Source organism: Stegostoma tigrinum, chromosome 36 (assembly GCF_030684315.1).
Source record: "Stegostoma tigrinum isolate sSteTig4 chromosome 36, sSteTig4.hap1, whole genome shotgun sequence".
Classification (NCBI taxonomy): domain Eukaryota; kingdom Metazoa; phylum Chordata; class Chondrichthyes; order Orectolobiformes; family Stegostomatidae; genus Stegostoma; species Stegostoma tigrinum.
The window spans coordinates 6,598,371-6,619,417 of NC_081389.1; the positions used below are offsets into that span (position 1 = coordinate 6,598,371).

Here is a 21,047-nt window from a genome sequence, read left to right on the forward strand (position 1 = left end):
CCACCCACTTCTCACAATGTCTTACAAATTACATCATGCCGTTACACACAGAGAAACTTCAAAGGGGTGTCACCGGGGCTGTTCATCAATCACTCGGTTCACATTTTGTGAGAGGATTGCCCGTGTAAACACTGGGTACATAATGTGACAGGGCCATACCAATAAGTTCCTAGTTACTACAACAGAAATTGCCCAGATAAATATAGGAGGTGGTGGAGGAGATTTGACCGACAAAAGTCAGCTACGTTTGTTTATCAGAGCAGAACCGAGATAGGGGCTACAGTCTCACAGAAATGTAGAAGATAGGAGCAGGAGTGGACCAGTCATTCCCTTGAGACTGCTCTGCCATTCAATACGATCATGGCTGATCATCAAACCCAAAATTCTAATCCCACCTCAACCGCAAGAGGAATATCTACCTCCTCCTTGAAAACACGATGTTTTGTCCTTACGGCTTTCTATGGTAGTGAATTCTGGTAAAAACATCAACTTATCATAATTCATTCACAGGATGTGGGCATCGCTGGCTAGGCCAGAGTACTTTGATCAACCTTAATGAGTCATCTATATCACTGTGGGCCTGGAGTTACCTGTAGGCCACAACAGGTAAGGATGGCAGTTTCCTGCCCTAAAGGACATTAGCGAACCAGATTAGTCTTTTTCTTACAATTGAGAATGGTTTAATCGTCATCATTAGACCTTAATTCCACATTTTTAAAAATTGGATTCAAATTCCACGATCTACCATTCAAACCTGGATCTAAGCCTAGAATATTACTTGGTTTTCCAGATTACTGGTCTAGGCATTCATCCCTTTAATTCACAAGGAGGTTAGATTATGATTCCAGGTCCATTAGTTGAGTGTATATCCTACAAGTTGTCATGATTGAGATTTGAACTGGTCTCCCAGGGTGTAGTCTGGGCCAGAGATAGTAGGAACTGCAGATGCTGGAGAATCTGAGATAACAATGTGTGAAGCTGGATGAACACAGCAGGCCAAGCAGCATCAGAGGAGCAGAAAGGCTGATGCAAGGGTCTAGGCCTGAAACGTCAGCCTTCCTGTCCCTCTGATACAGCTTGGCCTGCTGTGTTCATCCAGCTCTACACCTTGTTATCTCTTGTAGTCTGGGCCTCTGGTTTACAGGCCCAGTGACATTACCAGCTTGCCATTGTCACCCAACACCCAGATATCAGATCCCCACATGTTGGCTTTCTCCTACCTCACCCCAGTCCAGGTATGAGGTGGTTTATTAAACAGGATGAGGAGCCTATTAAAGCAAATTACGATTCAGCAGCTGGCCTACAGGCTCCTCGAGGCTGAAGTCGGATGGGGCCTGCAAGCCTCCTGATGGCCTACCTGGGTGGACGGTGGTGGGAAGTACTCCAGGTAGGCTTCCAGGCCCCATCTGCCTGTCTGGTTTCATCTGACCCCACCTTCCGGCCGCTCTTTGGGCCACGCTCCTCCTCCACAATGATGGCCTAGCTGCTGCGGATCAGTTTACATTCAAAAGTTTTAAAAATGTAAGGCGTGAATAGGTGTCTGCTCTCTATCTGTCTCATCTGAACTACAATCTTCATCTCCTTTGATGATTTTTTTTGTTTATTCACTGGATGAGGGCATCGCTGGCTAGGCCAACAGGTATCACCGTTCCCACAGGGCAGTTAAGAGTCAACCACATTGCTGTGGGTCTGGAGTCACATGTAGGCCAGACCAGGTAAGAATGACAAATTTCCTTCCCTAAGGTCCATGCAGGCTTGGAGGGCTGAAAGGCCTGTAACTTCCTTTGTTCTTTGTAAAGAATATTAGTGAACCCAGATGGGTTTTTCCTGACAATTGGCAGTGGATTCACAATCATCATTAGACTACAAATTCCAAAGCCCAGTTGGAGCCTCTGATTAGCCCTTCAGCAGCTGAACCTGCCCCCTATTTAATAATGGTCCTCTGGCTAATAATTGGCTAATTTGATGAACATTGCTCCCCATGATTCTTACCCAAACAATACAGGGTTTTGACTCCCAGTTGATGCTGAAATCAAAGAACTGTCCTTATGCCAAAGACTCAACTCCTATCGAAGATGCCTCAAATTTATCAGTGACATTTTCTGACATGATTTGGTTAAATGTGACTGGGAAGACAGTTGAAGTTTCCTGAGCTGTAGATTTTCTAAGGCCCGATTTCATCCCTCTCCATTGTGTTCCTGTTTTTGTGCTCCCCCGCACATGATTGCTTTTCTGGCTGATCTCTCACCAGGCCCTCTTAGAAACCCTGAGCACATCAAATCACTTTAATGCTGCCTAGATCCTAACTTACCACCAAATCCCATCACGCATCGTTGCTGTGCTCACTGTCCTACATTTGCACACTGTTTGGAACAGGAATCCCGCAAAATGAAAAGGTCAGTATTAGATTAGGGAGCGGCAAGTTCTGGAGCTCAAGTCTTTGGTACTATTGCTGGAATGTTGTCAGGGTCAGTAGCCTTTATGTTAACCAATTCCTTCAACTGATATCACATGGAATGAATTGAATTAGCTGAAGACTGTGAGGTTGGTGATCATTGGAGGAGCAGGAAGAGGCCAATCGGCCCATCTTAACGTGCCAAGCTCCTGCCTTTTCTTCATATCCCTGCACACCATTTCCAACCAAATAATTATCCAACGCCTTCTGGAATGAGTCAATTGAACATGGCTCCGCTATATTTTGAGGTGCTGCATTTCACTCTCAGTGGGTTAAAAAGGCTTTTCTCAATTCCCTGTTGTTTCTTTTGTAAAGTGCTTTAAATCTATATATTCTTGTTCCTGATCCTTTCATGAGCAGGAATAATTTCTGACTGTCTACTGTATTTATAATAATTTTATAAATTATAATTAATTTATAATTAATAATAATTTCTCCCCGTCTACTCTATTTAGCTCACTCAAGGAAACCTCGATCAAATCTTCTGTCAGTCTTCTTCTCTCCAAGGAGAACAGTCCCAACTTCTTCCATTTATCCTCAGCACTGTGGTTTCTCATCCTGGAACCATTCTAGTAAATTGCATCTGCACTCTCTCCAGTACACTCACAGCCCCCACCCCCCACGCCCGACCTATAATGTGGTGCCTATGACGGTACATAATACTCTAACTGAGGTCTATCTAGTATCTTGTACACATGTCTCTGCTCTTGTATTCTATGCCCTTATTAATAAAGCCAAGAGCACAGTATTAACTACTTTATTTACTGATCTCTCTACTTGTGCTGCCACTTTCAATGAATCAGTGGGTGGCACGGTGGCTCAGTGGTTAGCACTGCAGCCTCACAGCACCAGGGACCCTCATTCGATTCCAGCCTCCGGTGGCTGTCTGCGTGGAGTTTGCATGTTCTCCCTGCGTCTGTGTGGGGTTTTCTCTCCCAGTCCAAAGATGTGTAGGTTAGAGTGGATTGGCCATGCTAAATTGTCTATAGCGTCCAGGGACATATAGGCTAGATGGGTCAGCCATGGGATATGCAGCATTACAGGGACAGGGTAGGGGCTGGGTCTGGATGGGATGTGAGATTCAGTGTGGACTCAATGGGTTGACACCCTGTTTCCACACTGTAGGGATTCTATGATCTGTACACATCTCCTGCTCCTGCAACCGCTTCAGAATTGTTCAAGACGTCGTCTTTCAGAAGAAAAATTAAACAGAGGTTGTTTGCCAATAGCGTTTCAATGACAGGTTGGAGCCCTGGAATACTAGCTCTTAATTTCAAAAATGTGTTCTGTCAGCTCTTCTGGAGTGGGCTGTTGAGCTTTATGTTCTTATGTTTACCAGTCTGGGTCTGAGTGTTCACGTGCTGTAGAAGTATGAGAGCAAGAACTAACCCTTGTGTTACAGGTAAAGACGGTCTCTCTCTCTCTCTGAGCTCTAACAGACAAAGGAGAATGAGATCATGAAACTGATTATTCAACGATCAACATCAATGCTATCGGTAACATTCGCTGCATTAGCCGCAATGCTGAAATATTCTCTCTGTGTGAGCAATTCAGAGATTGAACCGTACATCTGCTTATCTTTGTGGACTCATGTTTTACTTATAATCAGTGTATGTGTGTTGTATTAGTGTTTACTCCCAGTTGTAGTAATTAATAAACTCACCCGATTTGTGAATTCGAGGAAGCCTGGTTAAATTGACTCCTTTGAAAACATAAGTTCACATGAGTATGGCTTGGCAGCATTAGCTTTTAATGGCAGCCACAGATAATAAAACGTACTATAAATACTCAGCAGGTCCTGGCAGCAGAAGAGGGAATCTGAGTAAATGCCGGACATCCACCTGATCAACTCAGCCATGGACTCGTAGAGTCAAAGAGCTGTACAGCATGAAACAGACCCTTCTCATCCATGCCGACAGTATCCTAAATTAATATAGTCCCATTTGCCAGCATTTGGCCCATGTCTCTCTAAAGCCTTCCTCTTCATATACCCATAGAGATGCCTTTTAAATGTTGTAATTGTACTAGCCTCCACCACTTCCTCTGGCAGCCCATTCCACACAAGCCCTATGTGAAAAAGTTACCCCTCAGGTCGCTTTTAAATCTTTTCCCTCTCACCTTAAACCTATGTCCCTCTAGTTTTGGACTTCCCTACCCTGGGGAAAAGACCTTGGCTATTCACCCTATCCTTGTCGCTTCATGATTTTATGAACTTCTAACAGATCTATTTCTCTCTCCACGGATGTCCCTCAGAGATCATTCTGTAAGAGACCGAATAGCACTGGAGAAATAAGGAAATGAAAAGAATAGAACAATTAATCGTTTCTGCATTTTAACAAATATCGTTGCAAATTTACACAGACGCACGTGAAATTGTAACAGACAGTACAGATCTCAAGAAAGAAGGTTTTGTTTTAATGCAATGCTGCTAAAACCATTCATAATAAATGGGATTGTGTTGCAAGTCCTTGGATAGTTAGAAAGTGATTTAGATTGCCTTCACTTCGAAAGGCATGAAGAACTTGACACATTGATCGCTCCCCCAGGGAATTATAAGAATGACTCTTCTCAGGTGTTTTAACATTAACTCAACCCACATTGGGCTCAATTGTAAATCCTAAAGTTGAATTCTCAGAGTGCAAGAGGGCTGGAATGTCTTGTCCTGAATTGTTTCACAAAGGGGCATCTTCTTGGTTTTATCTGCTGTGATTACACGGAGTTCTGCAATTATCACTTTTGAGAAATAAAACAGTAAAATTTGATCTCCTTTGTCTTCAAATTTCAAGCCAATTCAAACGTACTTTTAAACCATTGATAATTTAAATTCAATTAACAAATCTCATAGCCAGCTGCTAAGAAGCTTGACAACAACTAGGGCAAAGCAGCTCACTTGTTTGATACCACGCCCATCGCCTTCAACATCCAGTATCTCCACCAGCGACAATCAGTAGCAGCAATGTGTACCATCTACAAGATGCACTGCAGCAATGCACCAAAAACCTTTAAGGTAGCATCTTCCAACCCCATGACCACCATAAACTAGAATTCCTGGCAGATACAATGGGAACACCACTGCCCAGGTTGTAATGGGGGCTACCACACAGCCTTGTTGATCTGTTCATTTCAGAGCTTCCACTCAATGCAGTTGTCATCAAATCCTCTTGAACCAGTCCCAGGATTGTGAGGATGCTTCTTGGACATCTAAACTTCTGAGCACAGTCCCCAGAGCCTTGCGAATTCCTGAAGCAAATATCTTGATCTATTTGATGAATACAATAAGAGTTCCTGGTGGTGTTGCAGACAATTTTTTGGCCACAAAGAATGCAACAGAGACTCCTTGGAAAATTCTAAAGCCAATTCGCACTGAATAATCTTCGATGTTTACAATGTGTATGTGAATGATGTGGGGTTCCCTGAAACACGATCTGCGCCTACAGGTGGAGTGCTTTAACTTCAACCTTTCAGGGTTCCCACAACGAAGGAGATATCTGGGGTCCGTGCCTGGGAGATCCAGGGCGTGGTATTTACAAGGAAGGGTTTTATCCCTTCACCCACTGACCAGGGACAGCTCTGACCCCGATTGTTCTCCAGAATTGTTTTATCGGGAGCACATGAAGATGTAACCTGAAATAACCCCACAGAGCTCAGTATCCTGTCACCAAATCACCCGTATGTATGCGTACATAATACTTGACAGAGGTCGAGCTTCCTCAGAGCCAGCTCTCAGAGTGAAAAGAACCTCTGACACTCTTGTCAGCCAGGGCTCCCTGATTCAACCAGATTAACAACCCCAGTCAGGGAACTCATATTCAATGCTGTCCACCGATTGACCTCATTATAATCACTACTGAGGCTCAAGACTGTTCTGCCACTCAATTAGATCATGGATAATCTGTCTCTTACAATACAGTGTGGAGCTGGGGAACACATCAGGTCAGGCAGCATCAGGGGAGCAGGAGAATTGACCGGTTGGGTCAAGACTTTTCTTTAGAAAATGAGGGACGAAACTGGGAAATAAATAGAGTGAAGAGAGGTGGGGCTGGGGGAGGTAGGTGGGATGGTAATAGGCGAGTGCAGGTGGGGGTTTGTGGCATCGGTCAGTGGAGTGGGAGGGGAGGATAGGTGGGAGAGAACCTGTCCATCTTCTCTCCCGAAAGGAGCACAAACACAATCTCTACAATCTACCCTCCTGATTTAAATCCATTGAAGGCAAACTTATAAACTCAGAGGGTGGTTAGTCCAATCCAGCATACAGGCTACAGGGAATGTGTGTAAAGCTACAAAAATGTCAGGTCCGTTGCTTCAGGTTCAAGAAGTGGGTTGGTGAGATTTAAAGAAATTGATGATTCTCTAGGTCAAATTAGTTCTACATACCTGGCCGCCAGGAGGTCTGAGCACAGCAGTGGCGAGTGTGGATCCTAACCAGCTAGAGAGGAGAAATCTCCATAGCTCTGAGGTGAGCAAGTTTGGGTGAGAGCATGTGGATCAGAGCAGCTGAGCCTGGGTGAGGCATAACTGCAGAGGGCAAGCCCAGTAACACTGGCATTGCATGTACTGGAGCTTCACCTTGAAGTGTACAAAACCAGTAACACTGGGATATGCATGTACTGGAGCTTCACCTTGAGCAGTACAAAACCAGTAACACTGGCATATGCATGTACTGGAGCTTCACCTTGAAGTGTACAAAACCAGTAACACTGGGATATGCATGTACTGGAGCTTCACCTTGAGGTGTACAAAACCAGTAACACTGGGATATGCATGTACTGGAGCTTCACCTTGAGCAGTACAAAACCAGTAACACTGGCATATGCATGTACTGGAGCTTCACCTTGAGGTGTACAAAACCAGTAACACTGGGATATGCATGTACTGGAGCTTCACCTTGAGGTGTACAAAACCAGTAATATTTGCGTAGGAGAAAGTTACTGCAGATGCTGCAAACTGTACCGAAAACAAAAAAATTCTGGAAGTCACAGCAGTTCGGGCAATATCCACAGATGCTGCCTGACCTGCTTTGATTTCCAGTATTTTATGTCTTCAGTTACACCAGTACGTCTCATTCACCAGTTTTACTGGCTTGTCTTCCCCCTCCCCTGGCATTCTATAAGTGACCACTTTGAGTTCTGCACTCTAAAAGTGAAAACTCTACTGGCACCAATATCATGCCTGAACTTGCTCTGAGGTCAACACATTCCATTCCTTGTATGTTGTTTAGGATGAGGGCATTTAACTCATCTCTACCTTTTGGCAATTGGATAAAATCCAAATCTCATATCTGTTTCGCAAAATGTTGCTTTCATAGAAAATCTCCCTCTCCTGTTAATAGTGTGTTCACTCCCTGTTTACCTGTCTGTGTAAATTGACACACACAGAATAATGTGTTGTCAATGGTAAATCAGTCTTTTTTTTACTAGTCCCGTGTAATTAGTATCTGCACTGGGCTCACTGGGAAAGTGCTCTGAGGTGAATGGGAGAGTTGCCAGAGTTATCTCATTGTGGGGTCCAGGAAACTGGGGCCTATTCACAGCTGGGTAAGCCACGACCTGAATGCTTCCTTACCATCCACCGCTCCCCCCCCAAACTCGTCAAATCCCAGTCCACCGAGGCACTGTCTGAAAGGGAGATAATGGAGCCAAATTGATATTATCCTAAACTGATAGTCAAGAGGAGGTGAGCCTTAACAGGAAACATTCCGCATACCTGTCCCTGACATGCTGCTACACTCCACTCTGTGGGATAACTGAATAGCTGCTGTGTCTAGAACAAAGCTCCGAATTTACATATGTTTAGGTTGGAATAGACAGGCGGCCAGTGGGTCCCTGCCACTCTTCATTTCTTCACTCATGGATGCTGCAGGTTCAGTAAAATTCTGCTCTGCAGCAACATTCAGAGGTGAACCTGTTGAACCTCTTTGCTTTAAAACAAATCAATCATTTGCAAAGAAGGCAGATTTACATACAGTACTCACATTGTAACTTGGCTGCAACTCTTGAGAACGTAACTCGAGATATGAAGTCCTTGGCGTTTCGTTTGTCCTGATGTCAGTTTCAACAATTTGTTTCAGTCTCTTGTCAGGGAACCACACGTCCTTCTTCAACTCTAGAACTCCAATTAATTACACCCAGAGTTCGGCGGTACGTGTTCTGGCTTTCAGTTCCCCCTCTGTTCCTTCTGCCAAGTTTCAGCATGAGTCAGCCCCAATTGCTGTGGAGATATTTACATATGAATCAACTCAATGCCGACGTGTTGCCTTGGATGTAGGAAGCAAGTATTTAAGGTTTTAAGAGCAGTTTGGGGGAAAACAGAGTGGAAGGGGCTCTCGTTTATCAACCACTGTCCACCAGGGCAGGATGATCCTAAGTGCTAAAAGACTTTCTGAATTGTCGACATGGAAGAAACATTGTAACAGCCAAATTCCTCAAAGCAAGCTTCCATGAACAGCAGTTGTGATAATGTGTCCAGATTATCTCTTTGGGATGAAACACATAAAATAAACTTGCAGATGCTGGATTCCAAGGTAGACAAAGAGGATGCTGGAAGAGCGCAGCAGGCCAGGCAGGTCTACCTGAGGAAGGGTGATATCCTGGAATGTTGACTGCTTCTTTCCTCCAGATGCTGCCAAGCGTGCTGTGTTCTTCCAGACACCTGTTTGTCTGCCTCTCTCTTTGGGGTGTTGGTTGAGGGATAAATGTTGCTTCCTGGGGACAGACATTGGGAAATTCTCCCCTGTTCTTTGAATTGTGGGAATATTACATCCCCTTCAGAATGGAAGTGGGAGTTGGTAAAATGCCTATTTACTCAATTTTTTTTGTGTGATTTATGTATCCGGCCATCCTAATCCATCTGAACCACTGACTTTTGCAATCTCTTTCCATTCTCTTTATTTCAGCAATATTGATTTTAGTTGGTTGAGGTGGGTCAGTTGGGTTGTCAAACAGCTCAGATCTCGAATGTAGACATACTTCTCTTTAAGCTATATCTTTTCATTTTCTCTGATTCTTAAACTGTCAAATGGACAATGGATTATGGTAACAACTGAAAGTGTTCTGGTGTATTTTATTATGGGCAGCACTGCAGCCTCACAGCGCCAGGGACCCGGGTTCGATCCCAGCCTCAGGGCGACTGTCTGTGTGGAGTCTGCACATTCTCCCCGTGTCTGCGTGGGTTTCCTCTGGGTGCTCCGGTTTCCTCCCACAGTCCAAAGATGTGCAGGTCAGGGTCGGCTGGCCGTGCTAAATTGCCTATGGTGCCCAGCGATGCGCAGGCTGTGTGGATTAGCCGTGGAAATGCTGGGATAGGGGAGGGGATGGGTCTGGGTACAATACTCTTTGGAGGGTCAGTGTGGACTCAATGGGCCAAATGGCCTTTTTCTGCACTGTAGGAATTCTATGATACAATAAATTGTTCATTCACAATATACATCATATCTGCTGATTATTTTTCCTCTCACCTCTGCTGGCAATATCCCTGTGGAGGCTCTCTATCTTCTCTTGACAGGTCACTTTCTTTGAAAAACAAAAACAGAAATTACTGCAAAAGCTTAGCAGCTCTGGTAGCGGCTGTGGAGAGAAAGCAGAGTTGATCTGAACTGAAGCTTAAGTTCCAAAGAAGGAGAACTGGACCTGAAACATTAACTCTGATTTGTCTCCACAGATGCTGGCAGACCTGCTGAGTTTTCCCAGGAATTTCTGTTTTTGTTTGTTTTTGTATTTTGGTTTTTATTTAACTTTCTTACCAATGTTGAAACATCATGAAGGTGGCAGGATGGGTAGAGGGGGCAATTAATTGAGTACAGTTTCCTGGATTTTACTAGCTCAGAAGGGGGATGGGAAACTGAGGTGCAGTCCTAGTACACAGGAGGATGAGCGTAGGGAGGACATGGTCAGGACCTCACTGTCACAGGAGTGTGCTGGCAGACAGCTGGATTGAAGTGTGTCTACTTTAATGCCAGGAGTATCCGGAATATTGTGGGTGAGCTTGCAGCTTGGATAGGTACCTGGGACTTCGATGTTGTGGCCATTTCGGAGACATGGATAGAGCAGGGTCAGGAAGGGATGTTGCAGGTTCCAGGGTTTAGATCTTTCATTAAGGTCTGGGAAGGTGGTAAAAGAGGGGGAGGTGTGGCTTTGTTGGTCAAGGACAGTATAATGGTGGCTGAAAGAACTTTTGATGAGGACTCATCTACTGAGGTGGTATGGGCTGAGGTTGCCGAGGAAGGTTTATCGACTGAGTGAGTACAGGTGGAAGTTAGGAACAGCAAGGGAACAGTCACCTCATTGAGGGTTTTCTACAGACCCCAAATAGCAGTAGGGAGATCAAAGAACTCACAGGCCGGCAGATTGTTGAAAAGTGCAAACGTAGCAGGGTTGTTATTATGGGTGACTTCAACTTTCACAATATAGATTGGAACCTCCTTAGTGCAGATGGTTTGGATGGAGGTGTTTTTGTCAGGTGTGTTCAGGAGGGTTTCCTTACTCAGTATGTGGACAGGCCAATGAGGGGGGAGGCCATTTTGGATTTGGTGCTCGGCAATGAGCCAGGACAGGTGTCAGATCTCATGTTGGGAGAACACTTTGGCAACAGTGACCACAACAGCCTCACATTTACCATAGCCATGGAAAGGGAAAGGAGCAGGTACCAGGGGAACATGTTTAACTGGGGAAAAGGAAACTATGACGTTATCAGGCAGGAGTTGGGAAGTACAGATTAGGAGCAATTGTTCCACAGAAGGGGCACAACAGACATGTGGAGACTGTTTAAGGAGCAGTTGTTGCGAGTGATGCATAAATTTGTTCCTCTGAGACAGGTAAGAAGGGGTAAGGTTAAGGAGCCGTGGATGACAGGAACAGAGGTGCTTCTCATCAAAAAGAAAAAGGCAGCATACGTAAGGTGGAGGAAGCAAGGGTCTAGCACAGCTTTAGAGGATTACAGGTTTGCTCGGAAGGAGCTCAAAAGTGGACTGAGGAGGGCCAGGAGGGGGCACAAGAAAAGCTTGGCAGGAAGGATTAGGGAGGCATTTTACTCATACGTGAGGAATAAGAGAATGATCAGGGAGAAGATAGGGCCGATCAGGGATAGTGTAGGGAACTTGTGCATGGAGTCTGAGCAGGTAGGGGAAGCCCTAAATGAGTTTTTTGCTTCGGTTTTCACTAAGGAAAGAGACCTTGTTGTGAATGAGAACTTTGAGGAGCAGGAAAACAGGCTTGAACAGATCGAGATGGAGGAAGTTGATGTGCTGGAAATTTTGGCAAACATTAAGATTGATAAGTCCCCAGGGCCAGACCAGATTTATCCTAGGTTGCTCCGGGAAGCAAGAAACGAGGTTGCTAAGCCACTGGCGAAGATCTTTGCTTCCTCACTCTCCACGGGAGTCGTACCGGAAGATTGGAGGGAGGCAAATGTTGTTCCTCTTTTCAGGAAAGGGAATAGGGAAATCCCTGGAAATTACAGACCAGTCAGTCTTAGGTCTGTGGTCAGCAAGGTTTTGGAAAGAATTCTGAGGGATAGGATTTATTACTATTTGGGAAAGCATAGCGTGATTAAAGGGAGTCAGCATGGCTTTGTGAGGGGCAGGTCATGCCTTACAAATCTTATTCAGTTCTTTGAGGAAGTCACGAGACAGGTTGACGAGGGTCGAGCAGTGGATGTGGTGTACATGGACTTCAAGGCATTTGATAAGGTTCCCCACGGCAGGCTCATTCATAAAGTCATGAGGTATGGGATACAGGGTGATTTGGCTGTCTGGATACAGAATTGGTTGGCTGGCAGGAGGCAGAGAGTGGTTGTAGATGGTAAGTATTCTGCCTGGAGGTCAGTGCTGAGTGGTGTCCCACAGGGCTCTGTTCTTGGGCCTCTGCTCTTTGTAGTTTTTTATAAATGACTTGGATGAGGAGTTTGAGGGGTGGGTTAGTATGTTTGCTGATGACACAAAGGTTGGAGGTGCCGTTGATAGTATCGAGGGCTATTGCAGGCTTCAGCGAGATATTGACAGAATGCAGAGCTGGGCTGAGAAATGGCAGATGGAGTTCAACCTGGATAAATGCAAAGTGATTCATTTTGGAAGGTCGCACTTAAATGCTGAATATAGGATTAAAGGCAGGATTCTCGGCAGTGTGGAGGAACAGCGGGATCTTGGTGTTCATGTGCACAGCTCCCTCAAAGTTGCCACCCAGGTGGATAAGGTTGTTAAGAAAGCATATGGTGTTTTAGCTTTCATTAACAGGGGGATCGAGTTTAAGAGCTGCGAGGTTATGCTGCAGCTCTACAAAGCCCTGGTGAGACCACACTTGGAATATTGTGTCCAGTTCCGGTTGCCCTATTATAGAAAAGATGTGGAGGCTTTGGAGAGGGTGCAAAGGAGGTTTACCAGGATGCTGCCTGGACTGGAGGGCTTGTCTTACGAGGAGAGGTTGACTGAGCTCAGACTTTTCTCTCTGGAGAGAAGGAGGAAGAGAGGTGACCTGATCAAGGTGTACCAGGTAATGAGAGGCATGGATAGAGTCGATAGCCAGAGACTTTTCCCCAGGGCAGGATTGACTGCCATGAGGGGGTCATAGTTTTAAGGTGTTAGGAGGAAAGTATAGAGGAGACGTCAGAGGGATGTTCTTCACCCAGAGAGTTGTGAATGCATGGAATAGTTTACCAGTGGTAGTCGTGAAAGCGGAGTCATTAGTGACATTTAAGCGACTGCTGGACATGCACATGGATAGCAGTGAATTGAGGGGAATGTAGGTTATGTTATTTTATTTTTGGAGTAGGATTATTCCACGGCACAACATCGTGGGCCGAAGGGCCTGTACTGTGCTGTACTTTTCTATGTTCTATATTCTACTACCAGGGCATGGAGAATAAGAGCAAGGAGACAATGCTGAGACACAGCCCTAAACTTTGCTGTTGAGAAGACCATAAAATATATGAGCAGAAATAGGCCATTCAGCCCATCAAATTCACTCCACCATTCAATCATGGCTGATATGTTTCTCAACGCCATTCTCCTGCCAACTCGCTGTAACCTTTGATCTCCTCACTAATTAAGAACCTATCTCTCTGTCTTAAATACACTCGATGACCTGGCCTCCATAGCCTTTTACAGCAATGAGTTCCACAGATTGACACCCTCTGGTTGAAGAAATTCCTCCTCACCTCAGTTCTAAGTGGTTATCCCTTCACTCTGAAGCTGTGCCCTCAGGTTCTAGTCTCTCCTACCAGTGGAAACATCTTCTCCATGTCCACTGCATCTAGGCCTCTCAATATTCTGTGAGTTACAGTAGATCTCCCCCATCCTTCCAAAATCCATCAGGTACACACATAGAGTCCTCAACCGCTCCTCACATGACAAGCACTTCATCCCTGGGATTATTCTTGTGAGCCTCCTCTAGACCACCTCCCAGGCCTGCTCATGCTTCCTTAAATATTGGGCTGAAAACTGTGCACAATATTCCAAATGCAGACTGACCAGAGCCTAATACAACCTCAGCCGTGCATCCCTGCTCTTATATTTAAGCCCTCTCAAAACAAAATGCTAACATTGCTTTGGCCTTCCTAACCTCCAGCTGAACCTGCATGTTAACCTTAGAGAATCCTGAACTAAGACTCCTAAGTCCCTTTGTGCTTCAGATTTCCGAGGCCCTTTTCTATTTGGAAATCTTCTGTCATGAGAATCCTGAGTCCTTTCCGAGCCCACAGTCCTCGCCTCCTAGCCCACACAGCGATCACTTGAGAAGTGGTAAAACATGGCACAACAGTTTTCTTTCCCCAAAAGAAGTGGTTTACAGGAACTAGATTTTTGGTTCCATTACTGAGAGTTGAGTATATCTTCCCTCAGTCCAGTAAAAAAGGTCAGTTCAGATCCAATCTGAAGATCTAACAACCCAACTTTTCTGGGGACTTCTGTTTTTATTTGAAGCATTTTTCATTGTTGTTGAAATATCTTTATTGAAAGAAGACATTGTTTAAACAGTTAGTTGGCATTTTTTTTCTCTCAGTGGGTTGTGAGCCTTTGAAATTCCCTTCCTCGCAAAGGTAGTGGAAGCAAATTCTTTAAATAGTTTTAAGGCAAAGATTCTTGATAACCAAGAGGTTGACGATTGTCAGGTAGATATTTTGCAATAAGGCTATAATCAGTTACGCCATGATCTTATTGAATGGGAAAACAGGCTAGCAGAGCTGAGTGGCCTTAATTTGTTCCTTTATTGATCATTTAGAATGAGCAAACAATTGCCCTTTCCAATGGTTATAATTTTACTCGAAACACTCTCCACACCTCTTTGTTCAAGTTTTCTTTTCTCCCTGCTATATTAAGGATGTTGTGAAACTCGAAAGGGTTCAGAAAAGATTTACAAGGATGTTGCCAGGGTTGGAAAGTTGGAGGTAGAGGCGGGGGCTATTTTCCCTGGAGCGTCAGAGGTTGAGGGGTGACCTTACGGAGGTTTATAAAATCATGAAAGGCATGGACAAGGTGAATAATCAAGGTCTTTTTCTCCCCAGGGTGGGGGAATCCTAAACTAGAGGACATAGGCTTAAGGAAAAAGGGGCAATATTTAAAGGGATCTAACAGGCAGCTTTTTCACGCAGAGGGTGGTGCGAATGAACTGCCAGAGGAAGTGGTGGAGGCTGTTACAACTACAACATTTAAAAATGCGTGTGTATGGGTACATGAACAGGAAGGGTTTAGAGGGATATGAGGCAAACACTGGCAAATGGAATTAGATTAATGTAGGACATCTGGTCAAGATGGATGAGTTGGACTGAAAGGTCTGTCTCTATGGCTTTATGAGTCAATGATCCAAGTTTGTACAGGAAATGATGCAAGTTGTCTCTTCACACTGGGCGTAAGGACATTTTGTGGTTTTTGTAGGAGGGCGCATATTTGCGCAAGTTTGAAAACTGGCTACATTTTGTTGACATTGCAACCAGCCCATTCATATTGATAAGTAGGAGTTTACCTGGTCCTAAACCAAGGCTAGCAGTGCCTGTGCATCACAAACCCAGAGATATATTTCCCTATTAAACCCCCCAGAGGTGAAAAAAATTAACAAACCATTAATAATTGGAAATTAATTCGTTGGTCATTTTGGTGGTTTCCAAGGCCCGTTGAACCAGCATGCGTCATTTGCAAGTTGAACTGTTTCCTCTTTCCAGGTGTGTAAAGAGATGGGGTCCAGTCCTGTAAAGAGATGAGAAGCTGAGCTGCTGGTAATTTCACAAAAGAAAAGGTAACCTCTCCAGATCTTGCAATGTGTCAATGCACTTTCCATCACCAACGTCTGATAATGCTACCCCATTTCCACATGTTTCTGAAGGTGCCTGAGGGGGCGATCTGTTAACATGGTATCCATACTAAAGGTTGGGTCACAGGGAACAGGGGAGAGCACAGTGACTGGACAAGGGTCCCAAGCCCACTCTGTCCAGGAGAGAACTCAGAGGCAACTAAGAGGTGGCAAGGCTGCTGAGGTGGGGTGGTAGGTAACCACGTGACCCCCTCAGCATGGCAACAGCCTCAGAGAATCAGGGCATGTGTGTGAAGTGCAGTTAATGAATATTTCAGAGGGGCTCAGCAGGGTGGGGGCACTGTTTGGGTCATAGACAGGACTTTTGTTGAGTTTTGATCATCTGGTTCTGATGGCCAGTACACAGGGAGCTGGCAGCTGGGGTGATGAGGGCACTCCAATTCTAGCAATGGTGCTGTATAACTATACACATAAAGGTGGCCGCCATCTCGCAGTGGTTCCTGATATTGACCTGCCTTTGCGATACCTCAGCGATTGTGGGAATACAAGGAATCGTAGAATTCCTACAGTGCAGAAAGAGGCCATTCAGCCCATTGTTTCTGCATCAACCTGCCAAACAGCATCCCATCCCATCCTCGTAACTCTGCATTTCCCATGGCTAGCCCACCTAGCCTGCACATTCCCGGACACTACGGGCAATTTAGCATGGCCAACCTATCTAACGTGTACATCTTTGGACTGTGGGAGGAAACTGGAGCATCTGGAGGAAACCCACGTGGACACGGGGAGAATGTGCAAACACCGCACAGAGAGTCGCCCAAGAGTGGAATCGAACCCGTGTCCTGTGGGGCAGCAGTGCTAACCACTAAGCCACCAGGCAGGCCCCTAATTCATTAATCAATGTAGATGGTGTTGTGGGGTCCCTAGTGTCCTGCTATTTTTATTTGGAGCCAGTCCTCTGGTCACTGTGCATCAGTTTGGGTAAAGTCCACCACCCCCACCCCCAGACGACTCCCTCTCACACTGTTTGGGATCCGGATTCCTGTTTGACCCTGGTATCAAAGTTCACCGAGCCCTGCCCAAGATCTTGAAGTCAATGCAGCCTACAGAATAGCTCACGTACCCTACCCTGATGGCCTCAGGCCTCTGGGATAGAGCCTGGACCCAACTGCTCATTCCTCAAAGTGACTCACAGTTAGCGTCGAATATTCTTCAGGTTCATTTCTTTTCTGATTAAACTATGAAGACATCTAAATACTATAAAGGACTTTGAACTAATTACCAAGAAATCTAAATTTGTCACCACAGAGCAAGGTCCTATTTATATTTTTCAATAGTATCAACCTGAGGAAACTATTACAAATTGGAGTGAGCCATTCAGGGCTTATTTGGAAATTAGTCATGAAGAATAAATTAGCCAATTGATGTTAAAATGGAGTCCTCCTCTGTTTAGTAATTTAAGAAGATATTTTATATGATCCACTCAGCTCTAGATATTATTATATTACATCAAATAAAGCACGTTGGAATGTTCAGTCTCTCACATGATATCACCTGCCAAGTGGAACTCCAAAATGGACTTAAAACAATTTCCCAATGTTCAATTTCAAATGTTCATCATAAAACACTTGATCTTTGCTTTATGGATAAAGGACTGAGTCCTTCAGTCAGATTAAATCTTGCTTGTTGTAAAAGTCAAATTGATACAGCAGCGATGGATCATAGTCTTTAGGACTGAGAGTAATAAAAAGTCATTATTGCCCCAACAATCAGCAAAAGACTGTGTGTGCAGAAATCAGATCCCAGCGGAATATTCCACTCTCACCGTCATGTACACACGGCCCAATATACAGGGATTGAGCTGCTTTTCAACAGAGCACTGGGGGGTGTTTACTTAACCATGGAGGGGGGCTGAATTGGACTGTGCACTACTGTTACCCAACCATAGTTATGGTCTACCTATTCAATGAGCTGTACACTCCTTGTTCAGTTGCTAAGGACCATGATTGCAGTGTCCAGCCAGAACTAACCCAGCCTTCAGACATCTGTAACAAACAAAAACAGAAATTGCTGGAGAAACTCAGCAGATCTTGTGGCATCGTTGGGGGGTGGGGAGACAGAGAGAGGGAGAGAGCGAGAGAGAGAGAGAGAGAGAGATAAAGAAAAATGTTCATATCAGATCTGAAGGAGAGTTACACTGGGCTGGAAACATTAACTCTGCTTCGCTGTCCACAAATGCTGCCAGACCTGTGGTATTTCTCCAGCATTTTCTGTTTCTGTTTCAGATGCCCAGCACCCACAGTTTATGGTGTTGTTTTATTATGCTGGATGTCAGTTGTGCACAAAAACCATTAAGAGGTTAAAGCCAGCTCGTGCCTCTTAAATAGGAATATACACCGATACTGCTGGAGAAACTCAGCAGGTCTGGTAGCATCTGTGGAGCAAGAAAGAGTTAACATTTTGAATCTAGTATGACCCACCTTCAGAATGCAAGTCAGCTGAGACTTGAAACATTAATTGTGTTTCTCTCTCCATAGATGCTGCCAGACCTTTTCAGTTTCTCCATCGCTTTCTGCTTTTAATTCAGTTTCTCAGATCCGCAGTACTTTGCATTTATATCATCTTATAGAGTCACTGAGCCAAACAGACGCTTCAGCCCAATCAGTCCATTGCCAAACTTAATCCCAAATTTAACTAGTCCCACCTGCCTAATCTTGGCCTGTATCCCTCCAAACTTTTGTTTTTCATTTAGTTATCCAAATATCTTTTAAATGTCATAACTGTACCCAAATCCATCACTTCCTCTGGAAGTTTATTCCACATATGAACCACCATCTATGTAAACCATATTGTCCACAAGTCTTTTTTAAATCTCTCTCCTCTCACTTTAAAAATACGCCCATTAGTCTTGAAACTCCCCACCCTAGGGAAAAAAACACCGGCCATTCACCTCATGATTTTATAAACCTCTATCAGGTCATCTGTCAACCTGCTACACTGCTGCGATAAAATGTCCCAACCTATTCAGCCTCTCCTTATAACTCATAACTTCCATTCCCAGCAACATCTCATCTGAATCCGATCCAACTTAACCATATCCCTCCCATAACAGGCAAACAGAACCTCAACACAGGACTCCATGAGGCCATTTGTGTCCTGTACAACCTCAGCATGGCTTAAACAGGAGTTCCTTTGTGGCTGGATGAGGTGGAAGTACTTTACAAGTCAGTCCCATGTGGATAAAGACTGTATAATGGCTCAGCAGGAGACAGAGTGGCTCCAAGCTTAGTGGCTATTGCCTTATTAGAGAGGTTGGAAGAAAAGAGAGGTTTTCTGTATCCACAGGGAAACCAGGAGCCTCTCCCCACAGCCTCTGGGATGGCAGTGCAGTCAGCTGACCTGGAAGGTCAATGACAGGGGTCAGACTCTGAAAATCAGGTTAAAGACCTCACTTGAGTATTCATGGTCAGTCAATGCACCTTCAAATGTAATATCTCACTGACTGTACCACTAGAGTACTATAGATGGGTCAGTTTTTGTCCAGAGTGTGCGGGAGGGCTTCCTGACACAGTACGTAGATAGGCCAACAAGGGGCGAAGCCACATTAGATTTGGTACTGGGTAATGAGCCCGGCCAGGTGTTAGATTTGGAAGTAGGTGAGGACTTTGGTGATAGCGATCACAATTCTGTTATGTTTACTTTAGTGATGGAAAGGGATAGGTGTATACCACTGGGCAAGAGTTATAGCTGGGGGAAAGGCAATTACGATGAGATTAGGCAAGATTTAGGGAGCATAGGATGGGGAAGGAAACTGCAGGGGATGGGCACATTAGAAATGTGGAGCTTATTCAAGGTTAAGCTCCTGTGTCTCCTGATAAAAATGTACCTGTCAGGCAGGGAGGAAGCTGTAGAGCACGGGAGCCATGGTTTACGAAGGAGGTGGAATCTCTCTTCAAGAGGAAGAAGAAGACTTATGTTAGGATGAGATGTGAAGGCTCAGTTAGGGCACTTGAGGGCTACAAGGTAGCCAGGAAAGACCTAAAGAAAGAGCTCAGAAGAGCCAGGAGGAGACATGAGAAGTTGTTGGCGGATAGGATCAGGGTAAACCCTAAGGCTTTCTATAGGTATTTAAGGAATAAAAGAATGACGAAAGTAAGATTAGGCCCAATCAAGGATAGTAGTGGTAAGTTGTGTGTGGAGTCAGATGAGATAGGGGAAGCGCTAAATGAATATTTTTCAACAGTATTCACTCTAGAAAACGACAATGTTGTCGAGGAGAATATTGAGATACAGGCTACTAGACTAGGTGGGATGGAGGTTCATAAGGAAAAGGTATTAGAAATCCTTCAGAAGGTGAAGATAGATAAGTCCCGTGGGCCGGATGGGATTTATCCTCGGATCCCCTGGGAAGCCAGGGAGGAGATTGCTGAGCCTTTGGCATTGATCTTTAATTCGTCATTGTCTACAGGAATAGTGCCAGATGACTGGAGGATAGCAAATGTGGTTCCCCTGTTCAAAATGGGGAGTAGAGACAACCCTGGTAATTATAGACCAGTGAGCCTTACCTCAGTTGTTGGTAAAGTGTTGGAAAAGGTTATAAGGGATAGGATTTATAATCATCTAGAAAAGAATAAATTGATTAGGGACAATCAGCACGGTTTTGTGAAGGGAAGGTCGTGCCTCATAAACCTTACTGAGTTCTTTGAGAAGGTGACCAAACAGGTGGATGAGAGTAAACCGGTTCATGTGGTGTATCTGGATTTCAGCAAGGCGTTCGATAAGGTTCCCCACAATAGGCTATTGTACAAAATGCGAAGGAATGGAATTGTGGGAGATATAGCAGTTTGGATCGGAAATTGGCTTGCTGAAAGAAGACAGAGGGTGGTAGTTGATGGGAAATGTTCATCCTGGAGACCAGTTACTAGTGGTGTACCGCAAAGGTCAGTGTTGGGTCCACTGCTGTTTGTTATTTTTATAAATGACCTGGATGAGGGCGTAGAAGGATGGGTTAGTGAATTTGCAGATGACACAAAGGTCGGTGGAGTTGTGGATAGTGATGAAGGATGCTGTAGGTTGCAGAGAGACATAGATAAGCTGCAGAGCTGGGCTGAGAGGTGGCAAATGGAGTTTAATGCAGACAAGTGTGAGGTGACGCACATTGGTAGGAGTAACCGGAAGGCAAAGTACTGGGCTAATGGTAAGATTCTTGGTGGTGTAGATGAGCAGAGAGATCTCGGTGTCCATGTACGCAGATCCTTGAAAGTTGCCACCCAGGTTGACAGGGCTGTTAAGAAGGTGTACAGTGTTTTAGCTTTTATTAATAGAGGGATCAAGTTCTGGAACCAAGAGATTATGCTGCA

At 44.8% G+C, this 21,047-nt stretch overlaps 1 protein-coding gene across 2 annotated transcripts in view; it reads right to left on the reverse strand.

The window, feature by feature from the left end:
- slc28a1 (solute carrier family 28 member 1) overlaps window positions 1-21,047 on the reverse strand; it is a 107,759-nt gene that overhangs the window by 67,253 nt on the left and 19,459 nt on the right. The window contains exons 2-4 of one of the 2 annotated variants that reach the window (XM_059640169.1): window positions 15,498-15,623; window positions 9,909-9,963; window positions 8,427-8,662 (exon numbers count right to left, since the gene is read on the reverse strand). The gene's annotated coding sequence lies outside the window, so the exon portion shown is untranslated. The remainder of the gene's footprint in view (window positions 1-8,426; window positions 8,663-9,908; window positions 9,964-15,497; window positions 15,624-21,047) is intronic. The other variant, XM_059640168.1, reaches the window with a different exon arrangement.